A 27,026-nucleotide genomic window follows, 5' to 3' on the forward strand; every position below is an offset into this window, starting at 1 on the left:
TTAGGGAGGGTTTGGCCGGTAGGGATATCCTTGTCTCATCGCGCACCAGTGACTCCTGTGGCGGGCCGGGCGCAGTGCACGCTAACCGAGGGGGCCAGGTGCACGGTGTTTCCTCCGACACATTGGTGCGGCTGGCTTCCGGGTTGGATGCGCGCTGTGTTAAGAAGCAGTGCGGCTTGGTTGGGTTGTGCTTCGGAGGACGCATGACTTTCGACCTTCGTCTCTCCCGAGCCCGTACGGGAGTTGTAGCGATGAGACAAGATAGTAACTACTAACAATTGGATACCACGAAATTGGGGAGAAAAAGGGGGGTAAAATAAAAAATAAATGGAACTGAAAAATATAGAGTTAAGAAGTATGATATTTCATGAAAAAAGGGATCAGAGGAAAAGTTATCCTGCAGTTTTAGGAGGTATTTGTTGTACAGGTAAAGTTTTAAAAGTCATTCATAATATTCTCAATGGCTCACTAAACTGGAATGTAATTGTATTGATTGTAATCAATCAGTCAATCAATAGCAGCATATAACAGTACAATTTGAACAAAATCAGAAAAGCTACCTTCCCATAAGATAAAGCGTAGAAACACTATGCATGGCCATAGGTATAGTGCCTATGGCCATTCATACATAATATGCTTGTCCGATTAAAAACACTAACAAATATTGTTACGAGGCAAGATATGCTCATTATATATCATCTTTGATTCATAGAAGCTTGTAAGTTGGTTAATATATGGTAAAGTGTGGCTACCTAAAGTCATGGCTAAAGTCCTTCAAACATTTGGTGAAGCCAGGTACAGTAAGCCAATGGGAACTGACAATCTCATGTAGTCTTCTTCTTGACTGCAATCAATTGGCTGAATGTCTGCATGCCCCAGTACAGCAGGGAGATGGAGACAAAGGCCTAAAGAGAGAGAGAGAGAGGAGAGAGAGGCGTTAGGCCAATGTGCTCTTTACTTTATTAGGTGTCTGTGAGTACTGACTGACTCATTTTACACCTACATCTTGTTGTGACTAGATGCTGTTCTTGAGCACTTACCCCAAGCAAACGTTACATTTTTTATGTATGTTTCCAAAATACTCTGGATTGCTTCGAAGTAGATTTGATTTGCTTCATTCGCTTACCCTCATTTTTGGTGTACCATTGTATGTATTTATACGTGTGCACTGGACATGATTGATGGTCAGATTGACAGAGCTAGATACATAGGATAGTAAGGAAGGACAGATATTATATCCGACCCACAATTGATAAAGGAAATAACACAGCATCAACTTTTACTTAATACCTGATTGAAAGAAAACACAGAAAGACTGCGAGCCAGACATATTAGCACGGGACATATAAGGACTGGCAAAGGTTAAGGAGTAGGGCAAAGTCATCTCCCATGATGCTCTCATGTTGGGGTCAAGAAGTCGGAAGCCACGGGGGAATATGCCAGAAAATTCGGCCAAAAGCTGTCCTGTGGCGCCTGTCCCTCCTCCCCCGACCCCCTTTCCCTCTGTGTTCTGGCCCATAAACTGCATCCTACCTCGCAGCGCAAGCCAAACCAGGCCCCTGTCCATCACAGGCAACGGCCTGATGGGAAAAAAAGGCAGCGTTTCCTCTGGACGCCACAGCTGTTTTCCTCCGAGAGGGAGGGAGAGTGGGAGGGAGTGAGAGAGCACAACAGGGCCTGGAATGTCCCCCTGCTTTTCCGCCCCTCCCTACCTGTCCCGGCAACAGGTTCCCCACTGAGGGAAGGAGAGGATGGAGGGAGGGAGGGAGGGAAGGAAGGAAGGAGGGCGGCTGAAGAAAAGAGAAAAGAAGGAGAGGGAGGCAACCTGGGCCTGAGACCAAAGTCACAACGTCTAGGGTGGACATACGTTTTTACACTGCAGCACTTTACAGAGACATGAAGTTGTGATGTGAGCTGTACCCATCCGGAGATGGATTGGGATCGAAAGTGAAGCAAGGCCTCAGGAGTACCCAACAAATCACATAAAAGGCAGGGCTGTATGTTGGCTCGACCGGGGGTACTGTATTGGTTCTGCTCCCATCTCTGTTGGCCGTACTACGCTACATTTTAATAGACTTCTCTGGGAAAATAATGCACGTGGGATAGATTACATGCGGAAGCGGGGGTTTGATCGTCTGTAAATAGGCAATATGAGCAGAGAACACTGGTTCACCAAGTAGGAATCTCAACAAATCCACTCTCACTCACTTTGTTTTCATTTCAAGAGAGGGTAGTTCATTAGAGGACCAATATGAGTCAAACAAATGGGCTCAGAGCAGGACAAATAGAAATGCATGTGGTAGATCTTTATGTTTGAGTAGTTTCCATTATCGTGTGTCCAAATCAAGACATGGAACATACTGTTCTACCTTTCTGAGCAAGGAGGATACACTTCTACAGTATCGTCGAGACTGCATTGACTATTCTGCCATCATGTGATAAATAAAGTGAGATATTGAATAGTCAAGAAAGCTGCCACCAGGTGAGAGGATAGCCTTTCTTCTTATACCTTTGACTCCCCACCTCCCTACGTTGGGGTACCTGTGGCTGTCCTGGGCAGTAGGGGGTTAACATGGTGGAGCCCTGAGTTCTCCCATGCAGCTGCACTCATGATTGAAATGAAAACAGCGCAGAATGGGTGCTGTCAGGAGTGTGATATATGACTTGTAATGGGATGTTTCCAGAGCTCCCCTCTCGTCCATATGGCTAGCCTGCCTGCCTACAGTCCACATTAGGAGAGAGAGAGAGATGCAATACTCAAACATCTGCACAACAGGGCTAAGAGATTCTTAGACACACACAAACACATACTCCCTCAATCGGAGGCAGGGATACACACATGAGCGCACACACACGCATGTGTGGGTATGTATGCATGCATGCATACAGTGCATTTGGAAAGTATTCAGGCCCCTTGACTTATCGCCCCCAAAATTACGTTACAGCCTTATTCTAAAATTGATAAAAATATTTTTTTTCCTGATCAATCTACACACAATACCCGATAATGACAAAGCAAATTAATTAAATTAATTATTAAATATATAAAACAGAAATACTTTATTTTCATAAGTATTCTGACCTTTTGCTATGAGACTCAAAATTCAGCTCAGGTGCATCCTGTTTCCATTGATCCTCCTTGGGAAGTTTCTACAACTTGATTGGAGTCCACCTGTGGCAAATTAAATTGATTGGACATGATTTGGAAAGGTACACACCTGTCTATATAAGGTCCCACAGTTGACAGTGCATGTCAGAGCTTGAGGCCATGGGTCTCAAACCCGCCCTGTGCAATTGGGTCCTGGACTTACTGACGGGCTGCTTCCGGGTGGTGAAGGTAGGAAACAACATCTCCACTTTGCTGATCCTCAACACTGGGGACCCACAAGGGTGCGTGCTCAGTCCCCTCCTGTACTCCCTGTTCACCCATGACTGTATAGCCAAGCACACCTCCAACTCAATCACCAAGTTTGCAGACAACACCACAGTAGTAGGCTTGATTACCAACAACGACGAGACAGCCTACACCAGTCTCAACGTCAACAGTGAAGAGGCGACTCCGGGATACTGTCCAGTGTCTGTGTTGTTATTTTGCTCATCTTAATCTTTTCTTTTTATTGGCCAGTCTGAGATATTGCTTTTTCTTTGCAACTCTGCCTAGGAGGCCAGCAACCCGGAGTCACCACTTCACTGTTGACGTTGAGACTGGTGTTTTGCTGGTACTATTTAATGAAGCTGCCAGTTGAGGACTTGTGAGGCACTCTAAAGTACTTGTCCTCTTGCTCAGTTGTGCACCGGGGCCTCCCAATCATCTTTCTATTCTGGTTAGAGCCAGTTTGCGCTGTTCTGTGAAGGGAGTTGTACACAGCATTGTACGAGATCTTCAGTTTCTTGGCAATTTCTTGCATGGAATAGCCTTCATTTCTCAGAACAAGAATAGACTGACGAGTTTCAGAAGAAAGCTCTTTGTTTCTGGCCATTTTGAACCTGTAATTGAACCCACAAATGCTGATGCTCCAGATATTCAACGAGTCTAACGATGGCCAGTTTTATTACTTCTTTAATTAGTACAACAGTTTTCAGCTGTGCTAACATAATGGCAAAAGGGTTTTCTAATGATCAATTAGCCTTTTAAAATGATAAACTTGGATTACCTAATACAACATGCCATTGGAACACAGGAGTGATGGTTGCTGATAATGGGCCTCTGTACACCTATGTAGATATTCTATTAAAAATCAGCCGTTTCCAGCTACAATAGTCATTTACAATATTAACAATGACTACACTGTATTTCTGATCAATTTGATGCTAGTTTAATGGACAAAAAAATGTGCTTTTCTTTCAAAAACAAGGACATTTCTAAGTGACCCCAAACTTTTGAACGGTAGTGTATGTATGTAGCAAAAACACACACGTCGCTCCTCCTGCTGGGTCTAGTTCCTCCCTCTTCACTATAAGCAGACACACTTGACTCCTGTCTTTGAACCCAGTCAACAGAGAGATGCTGAGCAGGTTAATGTCTCTCCAGAGAGGCTACTCTGTCTGGGGCTTAACAACTGTACGAGAGCCATGGGAAACACTCGCCAACACACACACAGATAAACGGACACACACACATGCACGTACGCACGCATGTGCAGACACACACATAACACACACTGCTTGTGCAGTAGTAATGCAGCAAAATAGTCTTGATTAAGTCACAAAGGGACACTATTTTCTCCAAGGATGTCAGAGGACAGATCCAAGGTCACAACAAACCTATCCCGTCCATGAGGCCTTTCACCTTTCTACTGTTCTGGGGTCAGCGAAAGTGAAAGATAATTCACCATCACCGACCTCCTGGCTGTGTGTGTCTACACACTATTACACTGTCATTACTGCAGAAGCCATGGGCTTGGCACATTCTAAAGCCTCGGCCATGGAAGTTTAGGGCCATGTCTCAAATGGCCCCCTGTTTCCTTTATAGTGCTCTACTTTGAGCATAAGGCCATAGGGCTCTGGTGAAAAGTAGCACACTTTATAGGGAATAGGATGTCATTTGGGATGCACACTGTAAGCCTCAGCCATGAAAGTCTCAATCTTACTAATACCCATAATGCTCTAGGTGGCTCCAGCGGTGAGGCGGCCCACTCCGGAGACAGAGAGCGCAGGCGGAAAGTTGGCAGCCGCGGCGCGACGGGAGTGGGTCCAGAAACAAGGGGTGAAAAAACAAAGGAGCGAGAAGGAGAGAGAGGGAGAAAAGGGGAGACTTCTGCCTTGCAAAATCAAGCCTGGGGTGCTTTGATGGAGCAATCAGGCCATGCCAGAGCCCTAGAACTAGAGTCTCAGCAGACGTTCTGTAAATCAGTTCAATGGGATTCCACAGAGAAGGGCGAAGATGGATGGAACCCCAGGGGCTTGTAAGAGAGAGAGATAACTACCCTTCCCTCCCTCCTTCCCTTCTTTCGCTCCACCTCCACCTCTGTCTTCTCCTCCCTTTCATCCTCTGTCAGCGTATTGTACTGTAGGAACCTTGAGCCTGATCACATTCAAACATCCTGGCTAGTGGCTAGTAGTGGCCGGGGACTTTAATGCACAGAAACTTAAACCCGTTTTACCTCATTTCTACCAGCATGTTAAATGTGCAACCAGAGGAAAAATAACTCTAGACCACCTTTACTCCACACACAGAGATGTGTACAAAGCTCTCCCTCGCTCTCCATTTGGCAAATCTGACCATATATCTATCCTCCTGATTCCTGCTTACAAGCAAAAACTAAAACAGGAAGCACCAGTGACTCAGTCAATAAAGAAGTGGTCAGATGATGCAGATGCTAAGCTACAGGACTGTTTTGCTAGCACAGACGGGAATATGTACCGGGATTCCTCCGATGGCATTGAGGAGTACACCACATCAGTCACTGGCTTCATCAATAAGTGCATCGATGACGTCGTCCCCACAGTGACTGTACGTACATACCCTAATCAGAAGCCATGAATTACAGGCAACATCCGCGCGAAGCTAAAGGGTAGAGCTGCCGCTTTCAAGGAGCAGGATTATAAGAAATCCTGCTATGCCCTCAGACGAACCATCAAACAGGCAAAGCTTCAATACAGGACTAAGATTGAATCGTACTACACTGGCTCCGATGCTCGTCGAATGTGGCAGGGCTTGCAAACTATTAAAAACTACAAAGGGAAGCACAGCCGCGAGCTGCCTAGGTACACGAGCCTACCAGACGAGATAAATTACTTCTAAGCTCATTTCGAGACAAGCAACACTGATGCATGCATGAGAGCATCAGCTGTTCCGGATGACAGTGTGATCACGCTTTCCGTAGCCGATGTGAGTAAGACCTTTAGACAGGTCAACATTCACAAGGCCACAGGGCCAGACGGATTACCAGGACGTGTACTCCGAGCATGCGCTGACCAACTGGCAAGTGTCTTCACTGACATTTTCAGTGGTAAGGGTAGGTAACAACACATCTGCCACGCTGATCCTCAACACGGGGGCCCCTCATGGGTGTGTGCTCAGTCCCCTCCTGTACTCCCTGTTCATTCATGACTGCATGGCCAGGCACAACTCCAACACCATCATTAAGTTGGTGAGTGTAGGCCTTAGAAATAAACACTTCTATCCCCAGTGTCTGTCTGTATCTATGGCTTCAGTTTATTATATTGTGACTAATACATACAGAACTTGTTTTGAGAGCGTTGCTGTTGTTGCGGCATGACATCTGATTACATGGAATTTGGACCAGTGAGACAACAGCTGGATTTCAAGGAGAAATGGCATATGAGTGTGTAAATCCATAAGTACATAAGTGTTTCCTTGGATTGTAAATTTACCATCTAGTCATGTTGTATATTGTTGGTAATGGTTTTGTATTTCATTGATGAATAATCTACGATTAAGGGACAATTAATTATTTAAACTCCCAAGACAACCATTATGGTGTGCTTTGGTTTTTGAGGATATCAAGTCAGAGCCATTATTCATAAAGTGTCTTCGAGTAGGAGTGCTGATCATAATTAATAATATCATATGGCTGGGGCGCCTGATCCTAGATCAGCACTCCTACTCTGAGATGGCTTTCAGGAATTACCACAAAAAACAAGCAATCTATTTAGATTTCCATGGCGTGAGCCTTGACAACACATAAACAGTTCTTACTGTTGAGTGACGTGAACCCCAGGACATTGACTGATACTATTTCACACAGGCGGTAGTTTGGACTGTTTACTTGGAGAAAACACTATTACCCCACACTTCTTTCAAATCCCTCAATTTTTGCCAAAGAGGAGATTTGCTTTCCATCCCTGGGAGCATTCAGATGATGTCATTCTCTCAGACTTTCCATAGCCCCAAATGATCCCTTAACCTCAGGCGTTTCAGTGTGTTTCTGCTACCAGGCATTCTCTCTCAAAGGGCGCTAACGCTAACCTCTCACACCTGAAAATGAGCTAGTGGAAACAGATCTCTCAGATAACAGTGTATATTCACTGATTGCTGTCTTATCTTTTCATTCAGGGTTGGTGTGTCAACAATGGGTGGAACTCTGGGTTTATGGGAGATGTTGTTTTTGTAGATGGGTCAGGTGTTGGGCTAGATAAGAGCTGCCATGAGCTGAGCTGAGGTGAGCTTTGGTGTTGACGTGAACTTGATAATATTGTTCTGACTCAATGGAATATTTTTTCCCCCTCAAAAAGTTTGAGAAAATCAAAATAAGTGTTACACAAAATAGAGGAAGTGATCAAAAATGATGAATTAATAAGTTATGACGATTTCTGGCAAACTTATGGATTCAGTAATATAGTGTTATATGAGCCCTGCTCACAGCGAAAAGTGCCAACTGCAAACAGACCCTCATTGGCAAAGTAGCCTCCTCATGATACTGAATCTGACTACAGACAACTCTTTTCTCATTGATTGTGCAGTGAGTGACTCATTTTGAATACAAAGTGATTCATCATTCTCACAGCAGGGCTGAGAAGAGCCGCTCAGAGGTTCCTTTTCCAATACACTGGTCTTTTCCAATACACCGGTCTTTTCCAATACACCGGTCCACGGGAGGACAGGTGTATTTTTATTATGTCTCTTAAATTTCTATGACTTCACTAGTCAGGGGGTTAACCTGTTGGGAGAGTAGCTCCTTAATGACTGTGGGACAGAGTACAACTGGGATCTACAGCACGTTCCCTTACGCCTTCAGGCAGACAGACCATGGGCCTAAAAACCATATGTTACATCATTACAGGCCAGTCCTCCCAAGTCTCAACGCCCAGCCCCTAATCATAACCACACACAGACACAGACACATGCACATACAGTGTACATGCACTGGCACACACACGCACATACACGCAAGCATGCAGGCACACGGACACACACACATATATATTCTCTCTCTCACACACACACACACACACACACACACACACACACACACACACACACACACACACACACACACACACACACACACACACTTTACGCCCGCCCACACACCTCCATTCTACCTAATACAGCCTGGCTCCATGTGTGCCACTCAGACATTGGATGTGGGTGGGGAAGGGAGGGTGAGAGGTACCCCAGCCTTGGTTTACAGGTCAAGCCTGCAGCTTTACAAGGGAAATCTCCAGAGCCACTATAAATACCACAGTGAGCTTTAAGGGTGCTGTATATCATGCCAGTGGGCTTTGGGTGCTTCAACTCAACCTATTTTTTGTAGTTCTTTTTTAATAGTGGAATCGAATGAGTGACTACAATGAAATGTGAACTTCCCTCCACTTTGAGTCCCCGGCATGAATTGATCTGCGCGACTTCAAAACGCCTACCCGCCAGCAGCAAAGAGTTGGCCGTTCACCTCACATGTCAGGACAATATATCATTACCGTACCTCGGTTTCTTTGCTGCCTCACTTGTAGCAATGGGGAACAAGGTACAAAGTCAGGAAACGTTTCATGAAAATCATAACGCTTTTCAATGGGCACCACTTGCTTAGGTGACATTTATTACGCTCCAACTGAAATACTGAGACATCGAATAGGGCCTAATGACTCATTCACAGACAGAGTATATTAAACAAAGATGTCATGGAGAAAATACTGCCATGTAGCATGTAGTGAATAAATCACGATGAACACGTTTTTCAAGTTGAAGTTGAATGCATTTGTAATTAATTCACAACATTTTTTATTTGTTTTTATCATCTTGAAAAAAAAGTGTCTGGGAAAAAACTCCAGTCTCCTTTTTGAACACCTGAGTGTGCAGATGTGGAGTCACGCAATAAAAGTAGCGATTCAGCCGCAGCGCTCACGTGCGAATCTCATCAGCCAGCTTTGGTTAGCGGCAGACTAGACTAATTGGTTCCAGAAGTGTTGCAGGTCGCACTGCCTGGGATGGCAGGGAACAAGGGAGTAAAGGAGAGAAAGAGAGAGAGAGGCAAGTAATGAGAGGTCAGCCACGAGCTAGAACTCCACCGCAAGTGCCAGAAACGCACAGCAATTTTATGGTCAATTGGGCCGTACATCTGGAGTCATACATCACAGGTAAATGTGGGGCCAGAGCCAAGGACGGTTCACACACACGCACACACACACGTAGTCCCCCCTCTCTCTCACACACACACACACACGCTAACGCACACGTACAAACACAATGAGGCACAATGGACAGATACAGGGACACACTCACACACACGCTACAGTAATGGCCTATCTGTCACAGCTAAACACAGTGCATCTTTATCCACAGAGCATGGCTGGCTACAGGAAGGGCCAATGCTCTAACTAGGCCTAATGGCCCCTAAAGACTGGCTGTCGACACCGCTCATCATCAGAGACAACTCGCACACTCTACTCCCCACACACCACGCCCCACCCATCCTACCATCGCCCGGAGGGCATACTGCTAAGTGCACTATTTCCTGACACTCTTTCACACGGTCATCGTCAAGAACAACGTTCTTATTGATTGGTTAATAGGGTTGTATTACACTAATTGTTACCTCTGAAAGTATGTTTATGTCTCATTGTCACGTACAGTATGTCTGTATTTCCTAGTAATATGTTTGGGACAATGAAATGGCGTGGATAAATGCCTACTTTTATCTCTAGCTTCACATTACAGTAAGATACCAAGTTATCACACCTCTTGAAGAATTAGTGTTGTAAATGTTAGAGTAGCATATTGTATCATTCTCCAAAAGGGGGTTCTAAAATGTTTTGTCGGAGCAGCACGGTCAGTCTCCTACCTCAATGGGCACAGCCAGTGGTGCTGGTGCCGTCATGTAGCCGTATCGCAGCGGCATCACCATCAGAACACAGCGCAGCAACTCCAACATGGATGCCGTTGACCTGCATAGGGAAAGAACGTAACAACCGCCAATAAGGAACTCAATTGATTCAAGTCAATTCAGTCATGGCATTGAAATCCAACAGATATGAGAGAATCTACTGATCAGTCATCATTGGAGTTTTTTTCCCCCATGTCAATTTTCTAAATTGTTTGATTTAAATTGGGTTGGATCACATAACCTTGAAGAGGACCAATCTGTGTGTGCTAATTCCAAGCTATTTACAGTGATGGATAACAGTACAGTAACAGTGATATGGGACAGTACAGTACCTTTGGTTAATGATGAAGCCAATGGAGGTCAGACTGCGGTGAATGTAGCCAGTCATCAGAACAGTCAGTTGGGATAGCATCTATAACATAGACACACAAATAATGCTTATCTTGAGAAAAAGTTATGGGAAAAATACATAAACATCAAGTACAGATGTAGGATCTTAATTTGAGAACCCTGTTGCAGGATAACTTGTGATGTCGGACTGCTCTCTTGTTATTGGGGCCAGGGAAGAGTCCTTGGCAAGGAAATGGTGATGTGGAATGATCCGCGTGTTCATTCAAAATAGCAGTGTTATTTTTCCATAGATAAGGCAGGGTTTCCCAAGGTCTGTTCTGCCCCCCCCCCCCATCTGGGTGCACGTTTTGTTTTTTCCCCCTAGCACTACACAGCTGATTCAAATAACCAACTTATTGTCAAGCTTTGATTGTTTGAATCAGATGTGTAGTGCTGGGGCAAAAAACAAATACTTATGTCATGCAATAAAATGCAAATTAATTACTTAAAAATCATACAATGTGATTTTCTGGATTTTTGTTTTAGATTCCGTCTCTCATAGTTGAAGTGTACCTATGATAAAAATTACAGACCTCTACATGCTTTGTAAGTAGGAAAACCTGCAAAATCGGCAGTGTATCAAATACTTGTTCTCCCCACTGTATATGGCATCAACATATCAACAGGAAGGAATAAAGTAGTATTTCTTCACGTTTATATGGTACAGGCCCTATAATCGTTAAACCCTATATTCCCCTAACCCACACGTGGGAAAGTATAGGCGGGGCGCTACTGTATGTATTCAATTGGGGCAAATAAGAGGCTATGAATCAACTATACTAAAACGTTTCCATTATATGTATTCCAAAGACACACAGTAAACTTAACCATCACTACAGTCAGTAACGCTTAAGGTGAGGTCTAAATTGACAGTAATACAGTAACTACACAGTTATTGTAAGCTAATTACCAATCTATTCAGCAATGTATTATTTGGTAATTGTATTTTATTGATTTATTACATTGTATTAGGTTATTATACTGTCTTGTACCCACTGGTACTGTTACCCAGGAGTCAAAGCAGGTCAGTTAGGTTACATGATCTTTACTTTGACTCTCTACCCTGGGGGAATGGACCCTAGACACAACTTAAATGATTGGATTTTCATGCCTGCTTAGTGCGATTTTTTAAAATCTTGTCCCATATCATATTTCAACAATAACAGTGAGTGAAAATAAAACTCCCAGATGAAATTCACCATCTGCTGGTGCTTCAGTGACTCCAGCACTGGACGGATTATGTTATTGTTTCTATATCCCCAGAGACCTGGAGATGAACGTGTTATTATCATGGTTATCATCACTACCATTATTATTTTCAGGACAAGAGATTGGTTGGATTCTGAGTTGAGGAGTTAGCGTTTCGACTTGGTCAATTTACCTGTCTGTCCTAATCGTAAAATTACCCAACCTGAAAGAAACTGGAGCTACACGGGGCTATAACCATGATGTAATTAAAGGCTAACTTCATTTGTTTGAAACGTTTTAATGTCTTTAAATTAAGGCTAAGACCATAAATTGCGCTACACCGTATCATCAATAGTCACCGTAAATACGTGCCTAGTGAACATGGAGGTATACATACATACATGCACATGATTTATTGTCAGGCCAAGGTCCTAACTTTGTTATTTTCCCTGGAAATCCTGATTACAGCATCCTGAAGGCTATTTAGGTTGGGAAATGGTTGGGAAGTGGTTGACTTGGCAATTAAGGTGTTATTGTTCACTGTTAGACCACCAGCTGCTGTGCTGGTGGCTAATAAGAGGGGGGAACTCTTTGATTGTGGGCCTATGTGGAGGGAGGACCACAACTAAGGGAACACCATGGAGGTAGGAATCACATGAAGACAGGCCATTTTGTCTCAGTTTGAAGTGTTGGGTGGGACATCACATTTTGGCTAACCGAAACTATGCCTGGGGAAAAAAGCAGTCCAAAGATAACTGCTGAGGAAACCTGACTTGGGTTTTTTGAAAGTGGGGGGAGGGGGCTTTTGGCTCTGAGAGTGGAAAATAATAGACAAAAGGTTATTTTAAAAAGGATTGACAGTGAGTCATTCTGACTTAATGGTAGCAGAGTCACTATGTTCTGTGTAAATACTGTAGAAAAACAACCACATGAAGCATGTCATCAGATAAAATAAACTGAATGTTTGTGACTTCGTTCCTTTGAAGAAAATGAAAATGACATTATTTCAAATGGCTAAAATAAGATAGAGCCCATGTGCTTTCAATCCCAGTTAATTATCTATGACTGGTAACTCTTGGGATTGACAGTACATACCAGTCTTGACTCAAACAGATCCTGGTAAACACACAACAACATTAGACCATGTATGCAGACATAGACTTGCAGAGCCAGAAGGCCAACTGGGATTGTATGGCAGCTCTTCTCCAGTAACCTGTCAATGACATAAATCAGAAATATTAAAACAGAAATATAATACAGCTAAGCAAAAAGATAAGACAATATAACATAATTCCTGAATGCTGCGATTTTTTAAACTGGCCATATTGTCATGGCTTGTCTATATGCAGATCATAAGATACTTTGAAACAATTCAATATAGAACATCTACACTGTATGTACCTTAAACTTGGTTTAAAACACAAAATTGTAGAGAACTAGATGTTGAATTGGTACAGGATTCTTGCAGGGGTTTTCCAGAGGTCTTGGGTGAGTTAGCCACATGTGCGTTTCCTTCACATTACCCTTGTAGGTGTTCCAGCCCACAGCTCTGCTTAGCCTCAAAAGCCAACACATTCGACTCTGACTCTCTCTCTCTCGCTCTCCTTAGAAAATACCCGTCTAGGCCTACAATGGCAAGCCTTTCAAGATATTTCAGTCAAATTCCAGCACCCTCCACATGTTTAGAATCACCATGCAAGCGTTTAGGGACAATTTAATCATAAAGTCGAGGGGTGGAGTTTTTTAAAGTGTGAAAGGTCTAAATATGTGCCACCATCAGCGCTTTTTCAAAGCCAACCGCCGGGGCTCCTGATGGGCACTATAGTAGCACACACACACACACACACACACACACACACACACACACACCCTTTTGATCCCGAGCAGGGCACCCACAGACGTACTATTTAAAGTGAAAATGAACTTATTGTGTTCCCCCTACAAAGGCCTCGAGGATTTATTTGGTGTGGTGTTTCCATGTGAAGGCTGTATAAAATGTGAATCTTTCAAGTGAGAACACTGTGAGTCATTTGCATAGTAAGGATAGTGTTTTTCTTTGCATCATAATGATAGGTAATGAAGTATGAAAGTGTCAAATGTGCCCCTTTTGGGAATGCAGATACAGTGATCCCTCGCCACTTCGCGGTTCACTTATCGCGGATTCGCTATTTCGCGGATTTTCATAATGCATTTTTTTTTTTTTTTTGGTGCATTGTGCTCTGCATTCTGATTCGCTAAAAACTCACTCCCGCTTCTTGTATCAAAACATGCTACGAATTGTGCTATCATTTTGTCGTCTCGTGCAGTTATGTGTACGTACATAAAACAGCTTGGCAAATTTACATTAAGTTGGCCAAATTATCTTGTAATTTCGAACATCTCCTAAACCCATAATGTCGACGAAACGGCCTACACGTGAGTRACTGTATTTGTATACATGTAATAGTTGCTAATTGTAAAAAAAAAAAAAGTTTTCTATTTCGCGGATTTCACTTATCGCGGGTCATTTTCGGAACGTAACCCCCGCGATAAACGAGGGATTACTGTACACCAAAAATGCAAGAACATTGTCTTCAACTCCCTCTTCCTACTCTCTTTCTCTCCATGATTCCCCACGGCTTACACACCCTCTCTAACTATCGCTCTCTCGTTTTCTCTCCCCCTCTAATGACAAAACGTGTCTTCCTTTTGAATGTGGCAGTACCTCGGGCACCTCTGCGTGATCCCCCAGCTTTGCGTTTGCCAGGTTTCCAACTTGGTCCTTTCCAGAGGACGCCTAATTTATTGAAGATTTTCTTGTATCTGTTGTACCTCCTCCACAAGTATTTATAGTAATTGAACTAAAGAAAAAACATAATAGATATACCGTCACATTACAGTCACATTATATTACATAAGCAGTTTTACTATAAAAGCCCTGATATTACTACATACTCAGTGTTGTCAATGCTAATCTGTGCGTTAGTTAATACTGTGTCGAGAATGTTCCTCCATTTGGAAGGGATTACTCATGCAGTAAGTTGCCAGCGGTAATGGCAGTGAAAATAATCAAACACAACTTCTAGTATTTCATTTTATTGGATTCTTTCACCTCTGCTGGGCGGTTTGTTTAAGGTTGCGTAATAATGTTATGGTTACAGCATGGCTGTTCCAGTGGTAACATTTACTCGTACAAAGTGATTGAGAGTAACTGCTCTACAAATGGTTTGATTCCACTGATGTAATACGGGGACAATCAGACTGTTTTTATGCAGTGTCAGCTCAGTCTAAACACTGTGACAATTTGCTCTTCGATAGCTTGTATATACATTTATAGTCTAGTAGTTTATATCTTACATTGTACAAAATAAATCACAGCAAATAAGAAAATAATCTTGTATTTTGTATTTTCTCTTGGGACTAACCTGAATATGGAGGATTTCTAATGTGTTTGTTTTGTGTACGAGACCGTAGACAACTTTATCGCCGTCTGGAGCAAAGGTACCTGATAAATCAAAGTAAGAGAATGTAGTTATACCGACAATGCCATATTACAATAAGCAATCACCCTGTGAACCTTTACTTACCAAATAGTCTGTTCCATATTATCAGAGTTCCCCTGTCATTTTTATCAATGCAATAATAATTTCGCCCTGCCAATGAAATGCAACGCATCATTTTCCTTTTTCGCCAATACTGCACTGATCAGCTCACGTCAAATATGGCAAGAATATGTGTGTTTGAGAGAGAAGAAGAGGCTTTCTTTCTTACCGTGGTGAACTCTGTGGTGACTGGGGGTGTTTAGGACCCACTCCAGAGGTCCCATATCTCTGATCACCTGAAAGACAGAGAATGTACATAAATGAAACAAAAAAAAGATTTCAAAAATGTAATAGCCTAGCTGCTACAATTTGGGCTGGTTTCCATAGACATAGATTAAACATAGATTAAACCTAGTCCTGGACTAAAAAAATATTGTAATAGAGATTCTTGCCAATTTATGTTTTAACTGGTCGTGCACTCCTGGGATCTTTTTTGGCAATTTGGTTAAATGTATCTGTCTCGACACCTTATTTATAAGACTAAAGCATTTTCTTATTTGATGAGTTAGGTCTAAGCTTTAAGAATGTTGGAAATCATGAGGTGGCCAAATTCCCAGATGGAAAGAACAATATTTATAGATTTGAAGTAAAAGCAACACTAGGATGGCGAGCGGTGCCAAGACTATAAAGCAGTTGACACTGTTGATAATGCTCTTACATACAGTACACTTGAACACACACTGTACACACACACACGTATACATACAAGCATGCTTGTAATAGTAGCTACTAGCTAATATGAACGCACACACTTCCTTCCAGACATACAAATGAATGCATGCACAAGCATTCCAAAACAATATCTCAGTCATTCATAATCAAACACGTATGGCTGTTCAATCACTCTATAAAGCAGACACACACACACACACAAAAAAAATCATTACAGATCATGCCATAAGGCACATATTTCAGAAGAATCTGATTTTTCTTTGGGTGCGACTTTTACAGACATTTTGATGTTAAAGTCTACCAGTAATCGTAGAGTCAGTCTGGGAAATGATTTTTAAAAGATTCATTATTTCCATGTAATGAGTGGTCTGGCAACAGCCAGAGTTTTATCTTGAATGAAAAAGGTTTTGCCGCTTCACTTAAACTTCTTATTCCCAGATCAGGTCTGGGAATCGCATGCCAATAAATTACTCAACATCAAAAAAGTCTATAAAGAAATCATAAATTATATCCCACAGAAAATTGTGATTTTATGACTGTTTTCACTAATAGTGTAGTAAAAGATGGAAGTGATTCCAACTCCATTCATTCCCCTAACGATTGGGGATTGTAAAAATGATACTACGAGTCACTTTAAAGGAGAACGATTGGTCTTGCTTCTGTTTGGAATATTTCATAAAATCTCATTATTTTTTATTAAACACAGGTTTGACTTGAGCTCCCCTTAACAGCAGATAGTATAGGGACTAGAGTGAGATAACTTTCAGCCAAAGTAGCTTTATCTCTGAATTATTTTACAGTTTAAAGCTATTACAGTAATTGGGAAATATGCATAATGAATCTTGTAGAATATTGACAACATGAATAATCATCATTAAACAGGGTCGCATTCAATAGGCATGAAAAAGAAGCAAATGGGCCAAAACAGGGAGAGACTACCTAAGCTTATCCAATAAGAAGTGCTTATTTTTGTTTTCCGTTTCAAAAAGTTTGGCTACGGTGTGCACTAATGAATAGGACCCAGGTAGGCCCTAAGGTCTTGTGGATGGTAACCTGAGACTGGGTGGTACTATGGGTTGTATCTACCTCAGTGTGGATCCAGAACTGGTAGACCAGGTTGAATTGGATGTGAACAGCAAACACAGAGGGTGGTACTGCCAACGCCATGGGGAGATAGAACACCTGAGGACAGACACAATGAATACGGTTACATGCACACAATAAGACGATTATTGTGGATAGTCAGATCAATATAATAGTTCAATTTAAATCGTTTACATGCTTTGCAAGAAAAACAATTTCTCCAATAATCCTGTTTACATGGAAACCACCAATCAAAATAAACAATCTACCACAGTGATCATGTTGTTTTTGGGGAGCCTATTTGGTTCTGAGTTGGGACATATAAAGTTTGTACGTGAAACTACTTCGAAGATGCATACTTTCAGTTGTTCTGAAAACACTTCACTCGCACTAAAGAGGGAGGCACACTTGGCTTGTGCTAGCACATGCGCATATCAAATACACCACTGGAACTACGATTTAAAGTGTTTACATGTCCTAATCATTCGAAAGATTGCAACAACAACAACAAAAAATGTGTGTTTTAATCAGAGTGTACTTGTGACAGTACGCCGATTAAGACAAGCAGAGTAAGGTGTTTACATGACTAATGCCATACTCGGCCTACTGCCATGATCAGTTAATCAGTTTAAAATCTAATTATTAGTGTACATGTAAATGTACTCAATGACTATGGCTATAGAACAGTATACCATACTTTGTGCATAACACAGAATATGTTGTGTTGAAGGAGCAAATGTTGGACTTATCTGCATTTCTAATGCGACAGGTAGCTCAGCATTTAGAGCGTTGGGCCAGCAACCGAAAGATCACTGGTTCGAATACCTAAACCGTCAAGGTGGAAAATCGGTTGATGTGTCCTTGAGGAAGGCACTTAACCCTAATTTGCACTATGGCTGACCCTGTAAAACAACACATTTCACTGCATCTATCCGGTGTGTGACAATAAAACCTGTTTTTTTTATCAACTTTTGCCATCTCCAGCATCACACAAAGAGTATGTTGTTCACAATAGAATAGAATAGAATAAAATAGCATAGATGTTCCAGTGGTTGAGTAGGGCTCTTACCCATGATGAGAACTGCTGTGTGAGGGATTGTCTGAGGGCTTGTGGACAGGTTGTAGTACTCTGAGCTGTGGTGGACCTGGTGGGTAGCCCACAGGAGGTTCAACTCTATCGTGGGAACACACACACACAGAGAGTTAGCAACAGATAGACAGGGCATCACATAACACTGTCTAACAATCCAATCTCTTAATCTCATACTGTTACAAAGTGATCTGCTTTTAATCTGTCAATGACCATGAGGAGCAATTGCAAAGTGCAAACAGTATTCCTATACTGTACAGATTTAAAGGTGGACTACGTAGAAATCGCTCCCCCATTTCTTGGTTGCTAAAACTCGAATAGTTCGCCTAATTTCAGTTTATGTGACAAAATAAGATAGTATAGTGTAGGGAATCATTGAACAGACTAAACTGCTATTTTCCAAAACCCAAAATATTGTTTTTTCAGCTGTTGGAAGCTGGTGTACAAAACCAAAAGTAAAATACGCAAAAACAAAACACAGAAATATCTACCGCTTCTTTGACTTGCTTTCAAGTAGAATGATATATCTATAACTCATGTTTCTATGTGAATTTGGTCTGGGTCGCCCAAAAACGTACATATTGCCACTACAAAGCCTGGGCGTTTTGCACATATAGCTACTGTACATGCATGTCATCGCTTGCACTCCGCTTGCACACACTTTGAATTTATTGAATAAAAAAATGGAGAAATCTAATTAATGAATGGAATTAATTGCATAATTGAATTGAATAAAAAAAACGACACACAACACTCATTGCCAGTCTTTAGAAAATATAGCAAACCAAGAATCTAGCAAACCATAGGGGGACATTAGGATTTTATGACAACTAGGATATAAAAGCATTAGTCTCCAGCTGTTGACCATCCAGCCATGTCCCTGTGCTGCAGTTTACATTCCTCTGCTGTGTTGTGATACTTGCTACATTAATATTACTATTACACTTCATTTTAACATCCAAAGAAACACGCTTGTTAAGTTTCACTGGATCTCCTGTTTCCGGACCACCCATTTCTCTGTGCTCTTTGGCATTGGCACCCCTCAAACGCGTTGGCTTCATCTACATGGGAGTAGAGGAACCTTTGCTAAGTCTGGACCACAAAGCCCCCATATAGGCTATCTATAGTAACATATACATTTCATTAAAAGCAGTGAAAGTTACTCAATACCCATTAAAAACCCATGTGGTAGCCCTGATGTGCAATTGTGCTATGATTACACAATAAATGATAACAAAAACAAATAATTCAACTCTAATTAAAGTTGATAACAAAGTTGGCTTTTGAAAATGTAGAGAGGCCTGCTTTTTGCCTGCTAAATATAGTAATGCGTACGATGAGCGTATACTCACTGGTCTAGCTCTCCATTCGTTCTATTTCGAGAGTTCATTCTAAATTGACATCTTGAAGGTACTGTATGGCTCTTTCAGTGTTTAATAAACTTGTGAATTCTATCGAAACAGAGAGCCATTAAACCCAATGGGCCGAGAGACGCCACCTGAACAAACACACCGTGTAGAAAGTGTGTGTGAAGGTGTGTACAGTAGGTGTCTGTGAAGAGAATGCCATGATCGGTCCTCGAACACCTCAAATTAAACGTCCAAGAAGCTGCGGCCTAACCATCAAAATCAGCAAGCCTTGTCTTGAGGAACTCCCAAAGCCTAGGAGACAGGGTGAACCCTCTCACCTCTTAGAAAAAACTGCCTGCCAATACTCGACACCTCTGTAATGTCAACAAGCTATCAACTAGTGTGAGAGGACAGATGGTTCAAACTACAGTGAGAGTACAATTTTGGTTTAAAAGTGCAATGATATTACTGGACTGGATTTCAAACTTTCCCTACTCTCCGGAACAGAATTCAATCTGTAGTTCCACCATAAACCGAACAGGAGGGTAAGAGGAATGAGAAAGAGAGAAAAAGAGTCATGGACGTTGTGTGTAATAACTCCAGTCGTTAACGTGTGCTTTTACACTTCTTCCTGTCAGAGCCCATGGAGGAACTAGATCAACTGTTAAAGAAACACACAGAAGAAGTTATAATCTAGCCATTGTTCGATTTTTGCTAGCACCCTTTTTTTGGTTTGAGGGGCCGGAGCGGGCTAAGATTGATGCTGGGTGTCACTAGTAGGAAGTATGAACTGCTAGGCTTCGCTGCAAGCCATTCCTCATCCTGCGGCTCAGCAGGACATCGCATAGTTTGGCAGGCCCTATTCAGGAGGGAACTCCTTTAATGATGAGAACAAATGCCACAGAGAACCTTTCCCACCAGGAGCAGAAACGCTGAGGACTGCACATCCACAGGTCTCAAGTAGGGCTTTGCACATCTTTTGAATATTAGTGATAAGTAGATAATGGCACACTAATATGCAAAACTGAACAGAGACAGTCAATGGAAGTAAAGGTCGCTGGTTTGAATACCTGAGCCGACAAGGGGGGAAATATGCCAATGTGCCCTTGAGCAAGGCACTTAACCCTAATTTAACTATGGCTCACCACGGAAACAACCCATTTCACTGCACCTATCCAGTATACAGTAGGTGACAATAAAACATATCTATTTTCATTTGTATCAACCTTCATCAAGATAATAAGGTCACCAACAACTATAGTGGGACATCGGTTATAGCCGATAGTCCCAAATCAATAGAACGCAGACTATTTGAAAGTAATAATAATCAACTGCTTGAATTGCCACCCTCCGTGACCAGACCTTGGCATAACGTTTCGTCTTTGATCGGCAGGCCTCCGAGTGGTTGGATTCCATGTCAATGACGTTTGTAATGGCCTATGAAGGGCCTTCAGTGTTTGGATTGGAGGTCCTTACATGAAGTGCCAACTATAACACAATAACCCCTACCCTGGGACATCCAACTAGCTCCCCCCTGTCACTGCAATACTTCATGCTGTCCTCATCCCCCAGTCTCTCTCACACACACACACACACACACACACACACACACACACACACACACACACACACACACACACACACACAACACAACACACACCACACCCACACACACACACACACACACACTAAGTCAGACCCACTTAAAGAGAACTCTGAATTTAAAGGAATTCTTACTTCATTTTCTCCCAATCAACAGTGACTTGTGAGGGACTCTATGTCAAGCACATACGATTCATGACTTGTGATTCATGTCTTAGTGCCACTGCAGCAGAAGTCTACTCATCTAAATCCAAACTAATCTTGTTAAAGAAACAACATATTCATGAAAATGTTTAATGTATACGTAATGCAGTACATTATTTCCACCTGATCAAATCAAATTTGCCGAATACAACAGGTGTAGAACTTACTAATGCTTACTTACAAGCCCTTAACCAACAATGCAGTTTAAGAAAAAATAAAAAAATAAAAAATAAAAAATAACAGTAACAAATAATTAGAGAGCAGCAGAAAAATGTGTCAATCTGCGGATCACCGGTTAGTGAGGTAATTGAGGTAATATGCTATTTTTTATTTATTTTTAAATTCCACCTTTATTTAACCAGGTAAGCTAGTTGAGAACAAGTTCTCATTTACAACTGCGACCTGGCCAAGATAAAGCAAAGCAGTGCGACACAACAACAACACAGAGTTACACATGGAATAAACAAGCGTACAGTCAATAACACAATAGAAAAAAAAGAGGAAAGTCTATATACAGTGTGTGCAAATGGCGTGAGGTGGTAAGGCAATACATAGGCCATAGTTGCGAAGTAATTACAGTTTAGCAAATTAACACTGGAGTGATAAATAGCAGATGATGATGTGCAAGTAGAAATACTGGTGTGCAAAACAGCAGAAAACTGAATAAAAACAATATGGGGATGAGGTAGGTAGATTGGGTGGACTATTTACAGATGGGCTATGTACAGCTGCAGCAATCGGTTAGCTGCTCAGATAGCTGATGTTTAAAGTTCGTGAGGGAAATATAAGTCTCCAGCTTCAGCGATTTTTGCAATTCGTTCCAGTCATTGGCAGCAGAGAACTGGAAGGAAAGGCGGCCAAAGGGGGTGTTGGCTTTGGGGATGACCAGTGAGATATACCTGCTGGAGCGCGTGCTATGGGTGGGTGTTGTTATCGTGACCAGTGAGCTGAGATAAGGCGTAGCTTTACCTAGCATAGACTTATAGATGACCTGGAGCCAGTGGGTCTGGCGACGAATATGTAGCAAGGGCCAGCCGACAAGAGCGTACAAGTCGCAGTGGTGGGTGGTATAAGGGGCTTTGGTGACAAAACGGATGGCACTGTGATAGACTGCATCCAGTTTGCTGAGTAGAGTATTGGAAGCTATTTTGTAAATGACATCGCCGAAGTCGAGGATCGGTAGGATAGTCAGTTCCAATCTTTAGGGATCTTGGACGATACGAAAGAGAGGTTGAACAGACTGGTAATGGGGGTTGCAACAATGGCGGCGGACAATTTTAATACGGGTCCAGGTTTTGCAGCTCTTTCAGAACATCTGCTATCTGGATTTGGGTGAAGGAGAAGCTGGGGAGGCTTGGGCAAGTAGCTGCGGGTGGTGCGGAGCTGTTGGCCGGGGTTGGGGTAGCCAGGAGGAAAGCATGGCCAGCCGTAGAGAAATGCTTATTGAAATTCTCTACATGTAGGTAGAGTTAGTGACTAAGCATTGATAATAAACAGAGAGTAGCAGCAACACAAAAAAGGGGCGGGGCAATGCAAATAGTATGGTTAGTCATTTGATTAGCTGTTCAAGAGTCTTATGGCTTGGGGGTAGAAGCTATTAAGAAGTCTTTTGGACGTAGACTTGGCGCTCCAGTAGCACTTGCCGTGCGGTAGCAGAGAGAGCAGTATATGACTAGGGTGGCTGGAGTCTTTGACAATTTTCAGGGCCTTCCTCTGACACTGCCTGGTATAGAGGACCTGGGTGGAGGAAGCTTGGCCCCGGGGATGTACTGGGCCGTAGGCAGTGATGCAACCAGTCAGGATGCTCTCGATGGTGCAGCTGTCAAACCTTTTGAGGATCTAAGAACCCATGCCAAATCTTTTCAGTCTCGTGAGGGGGAATAGGCTTTGTCGTGCCCTCTTCACGACTGTCTTGGTGTGTTTGGACCATGATAGTTTGTTGGTGATGTGGACACCAAGGAACTTAAAGCTCTCAACCTGCTCCACTACAGCCCAGTTGATGAGAATGGGGCGTGCTCGGTCCTCCTTTTCCTGTAGTCCACAATCACCTCCTTTGTCTTGATCACGTTGAGGGAGAGGTTGTTGTCCTGGCACCACACGGCCAGGTCTCTGACCTCATCCCTATAGGCTGTCTCATCATTGTCGGTGATCAGGCCTACCACTGTTGTGTCATTGGCAAACTTAATGATGGTGTTGGAATCGTGCCTGGCCATGCAGTCATGAGTGAACAGGGAGTACAGGAGGGGACTGAGCACACACCCCTGAGGGGTCCCCGTGTTGAGGATCAGCGTGGCGGATGTGTTGTTACCTACCATTACCACCTGGAGGTCGGCCCGTCAGGAAGTTCATGAACCTGTTGCAGAGGAAAGTGTTTAGTCCCAAGGTCCCTAGCTCAGTGATGAGCTTTGAGGGCACTATGGTGTTGAACGCTGAGCTGTAGACAATGAATAGCATTCTCAAATAGGTGTTCCTTTTGTCCCCGTGGGAAAGTGCAGTGTGGAGTGCACAGGGACTATAGTGGTTTGCTTGAAACGTGTTGGTATTACAAATGTCAGTGAAGACACTTGCCAGTTGGTCAGCGCATGCTTGCAGTACACGTCCTGGTAATCCGTCTGGCCCTGCTGCCTTGTGAATGTTTACCTATTTAAAGGTCCTACTGACATCAGCTACGGAGAGCGTGATCACACAGTCGTCCGGAACAGCTGATGCTCTCATGCATGTTTCAGTGTTGCTTGCCTCGAAGCGAGCATAGAAGTGATTTAGCTCGTCTGGTAGGCTTGTGTCACTGGGCAGCTCGCGGCTGTGCTTCCCTTTGTAGTATTTAAAAGTTTGCAAGCCCTGCCACACCGGACGAGCATCGTAACCGGTGTAGTACAATTCAATCTTAGTCCTGTATTGATGCTTTGCCTGTTTGATGGTTCGTCGGAGGGCATAGCAGGATTTCTTGTGAGCTCCGGGTTAGAGTTCCGCTCCTTGAAAGAGGCAGCTCTACCCTTTAGCTCTGTGCGGATGTTGCCTGTAATCCATGGCTTCTGGTTGGGGTATGTACGTACAGTCACTGTGGGGATGACGTCATCGATGCACTTATTGATGAAGCCAGTGACTAATGTGGTGTACTGCTCAATACTATCGGAAGAATCTCGGAATATATTCCCATGTGTGCTAGAAAAACAGTCATGTAGCTTAGCATCTGCTTCATCTGACCACTTTTTTATTGACCGAGTCACTGGTGCTTCCTGCTATAGTTTTTGCTTGTAAGCAGGAGTCAGGAGGATAGAATTATGGTCAGATTTGCCAAATCGAGGGAGACAGAGAGCTTTGTACGCATCTCTGTGTGTGGAGTAAAGGTGGTCTAGAGTTTTTTTTTACCTCTGGTTGCACATTTAACATGCTGGTAGAAATTAGGTGAAACGGATTTAAGTTTCCCTGCATTAAAGTCCCCGGAGACTAGGAGCGCCGCCTCTGGATAAGCATCTTCCTGTTTGCTTATGGGCGTATACAGCTCATTGAGTGCGGTCTTAGTGCCAGCATCGGTTTGTGGTGGTAAATAAACACCTACGAAGAATATAGATGAAAACTCTCTTGGTAAAAACTGTAGTCTACAGCTTATCATGAGATACTCTACCTCAGGCGAGCAAAACCTTGAGACTTCCTTAGAATTTCTGGACCAGCTGTTGTTTACAAATATACATAGACCGCCACACCTTGTCTTACCAGAGGCTGCTGTTCTATCCCGCTGAAAAAGTGTAAAACCCGCCAGCTGTATGTTATTCATGTCTTCATTCAGCCACGACTGTGAAACATAAGATATTACAGTTTTTAATGTCCCGTTGGTAGGATATACATGTTCGTAGTTCGTCTATTGTACCATCCAGTGATTGTACGTTGGCTAATAGGATCGATGGTAAAGGCAGATTACCCACTCGCCGTCGGATCCTTACAAGGCACAAGCCAGACTTACGTCCCCGATATCTCCGTCTCTTTCTCCTGCGAATGATGGGGACAAGGGCCTTGTCGGTCGTCTGGAGTAAATCCTTTGCATCAGATTCGTTAAAGAAAAAAGGATTCTTCCAGTACGGGGTGAGTAATTGCTGTCCTGATATCTAGAAGCTCTTTTCGGTCATAAGAGACAGTGGCAGAAACATTATGTACAAAATAAGTTACAAATAATGCGAAAAAACACACACAATAGCACAATTGGTTAGGGGACAGTAAAACGGCAGCCATCTCCTCCGGCGCCATTACCAAATGTGTTCAAGCTCCGTTTTGATTGGTATCCCACTCCACCATGATTCACCTTTCCTGTAAACATCATTAGTGACACTTGTCTATCCTACAAAAACCGAAGTGACAGGGGACAGCCGCAATTGACCAAACATGAGGGCAATAGACCCCTGGGCAGCAGAGTGCTTAGCTCAGCTCAGTCACTTAGCTCATCAGGAAGACTTTTTATTCTTACTCAGCCCAGTCTAGCCCCTCTATGCACACACACTGTACAAACAAATACCCACAAACACACACACACACAGCTTCGTGGCCTGCTACCCACTGCTACCCATTGTTGATAATATCCCTGGGTCCCAGAGGTGCTAGCAGCCCGGGTCTCTTGTAGCACGGTGAGCGCCCACATCCTGACCGCCCGGGTTTGGTTCTTTTGTACGCCCTCCAACCCTTTAACCTGGTCCGGGCCAGAAACTTCCAGTTACAGAGAATAGTTATGAAGCCCTGGCCACCAGGAGGTTAACCCCCGCCCCGCCGCACGGCCAAAAGGAGCTCATTTTAAAACAATAACATTCAGATCAGCAGAGCCTCCTCAGGGAGGCCCCAGCCCCAGCAACCCCAGCCCCGGTGCAGCGCAGCGATGACCAGATCTGTTTGTCTTGACAACTGCTGCTGTCCGTAGGGCTAGGCTATGGTACTGTAGAGAGAGGACGGCCCGGCCAGACACACACTCTCACACACACGCATGCACACACACACACCACAGGATGCTATAGAGAGTGAAACGCAGGCACCCAGGTGCAACACACTGGAAAACATTATCTCAGGTGAAGGCTGTCATCAGTACAGCGTAGACTATGAGTCATGGCTTTTTTTGATGACAAAGAACTGTTGTGGGGGAAGATTTTTTATATTTACAGTAATATTGGCAGAAATATACTCCCATATATTATCCCCCCTGTCAACTGAAAACTATAATGGCGACTAATGTGACAGGTAAATAGGAATTAAACTGCATGAGTCCCAGCTTTTGAGCTGTGTATCCAGTTGTGTGTATCCAGTGCCACCTTCAATCAGTGTGCTAAGATTAACCAAATACCTTCATGGATTACAACAAGTTAGTCTTCATGCTAATCCGGAGTTGACACAGTCAATTTTTTTTACAGCATACTTGGAGTACTGTACCAACTGTCCCTGTACAGTAACATGAGTATGTGTTAATACTACTGTAGCTACTACTGGATGAGAACAGAGCAAACAGATCTTCCGATGGGGACAGATTTTGATATGAATTTAGCTGGTGAAGTACCCAGACGAAAGCTGGTGTGGTGAAACTCCTCTACATCCATGATCTCACGTA

At 43.1% G+C, this 27,026-nt stretch overlaps 1 pseudogene; it reads right to left on the reverse strand.

Annotated features, from left to right (window-relative positions):
- Positions 1-212: 212 nt before the first annotated feature.
- Positions 213-27,026, reverse strand: part of LOC111965152 (alkylglycerol monooxygenase-like) — a 43,183-nt pseudogene continuing 16,369 nt past the window's right edge.

The sequence above is a fragment of the Salvelinus sp. IW2-2015 genome, linkage group LG6.1 (assembly GCF_002910315.2).
Source record: "Salvelinus sp. IW2-2015 linkage group LG6.1, ASM291031v2, whole genome shotgun sequence".
Lineage (NCBI taxonomy): Eukaryota > Metazoa > Chordata > Actinopteri > Salmoniformes > Salmonidae > Salvelinus > Salvelinus sp. IW2-2015.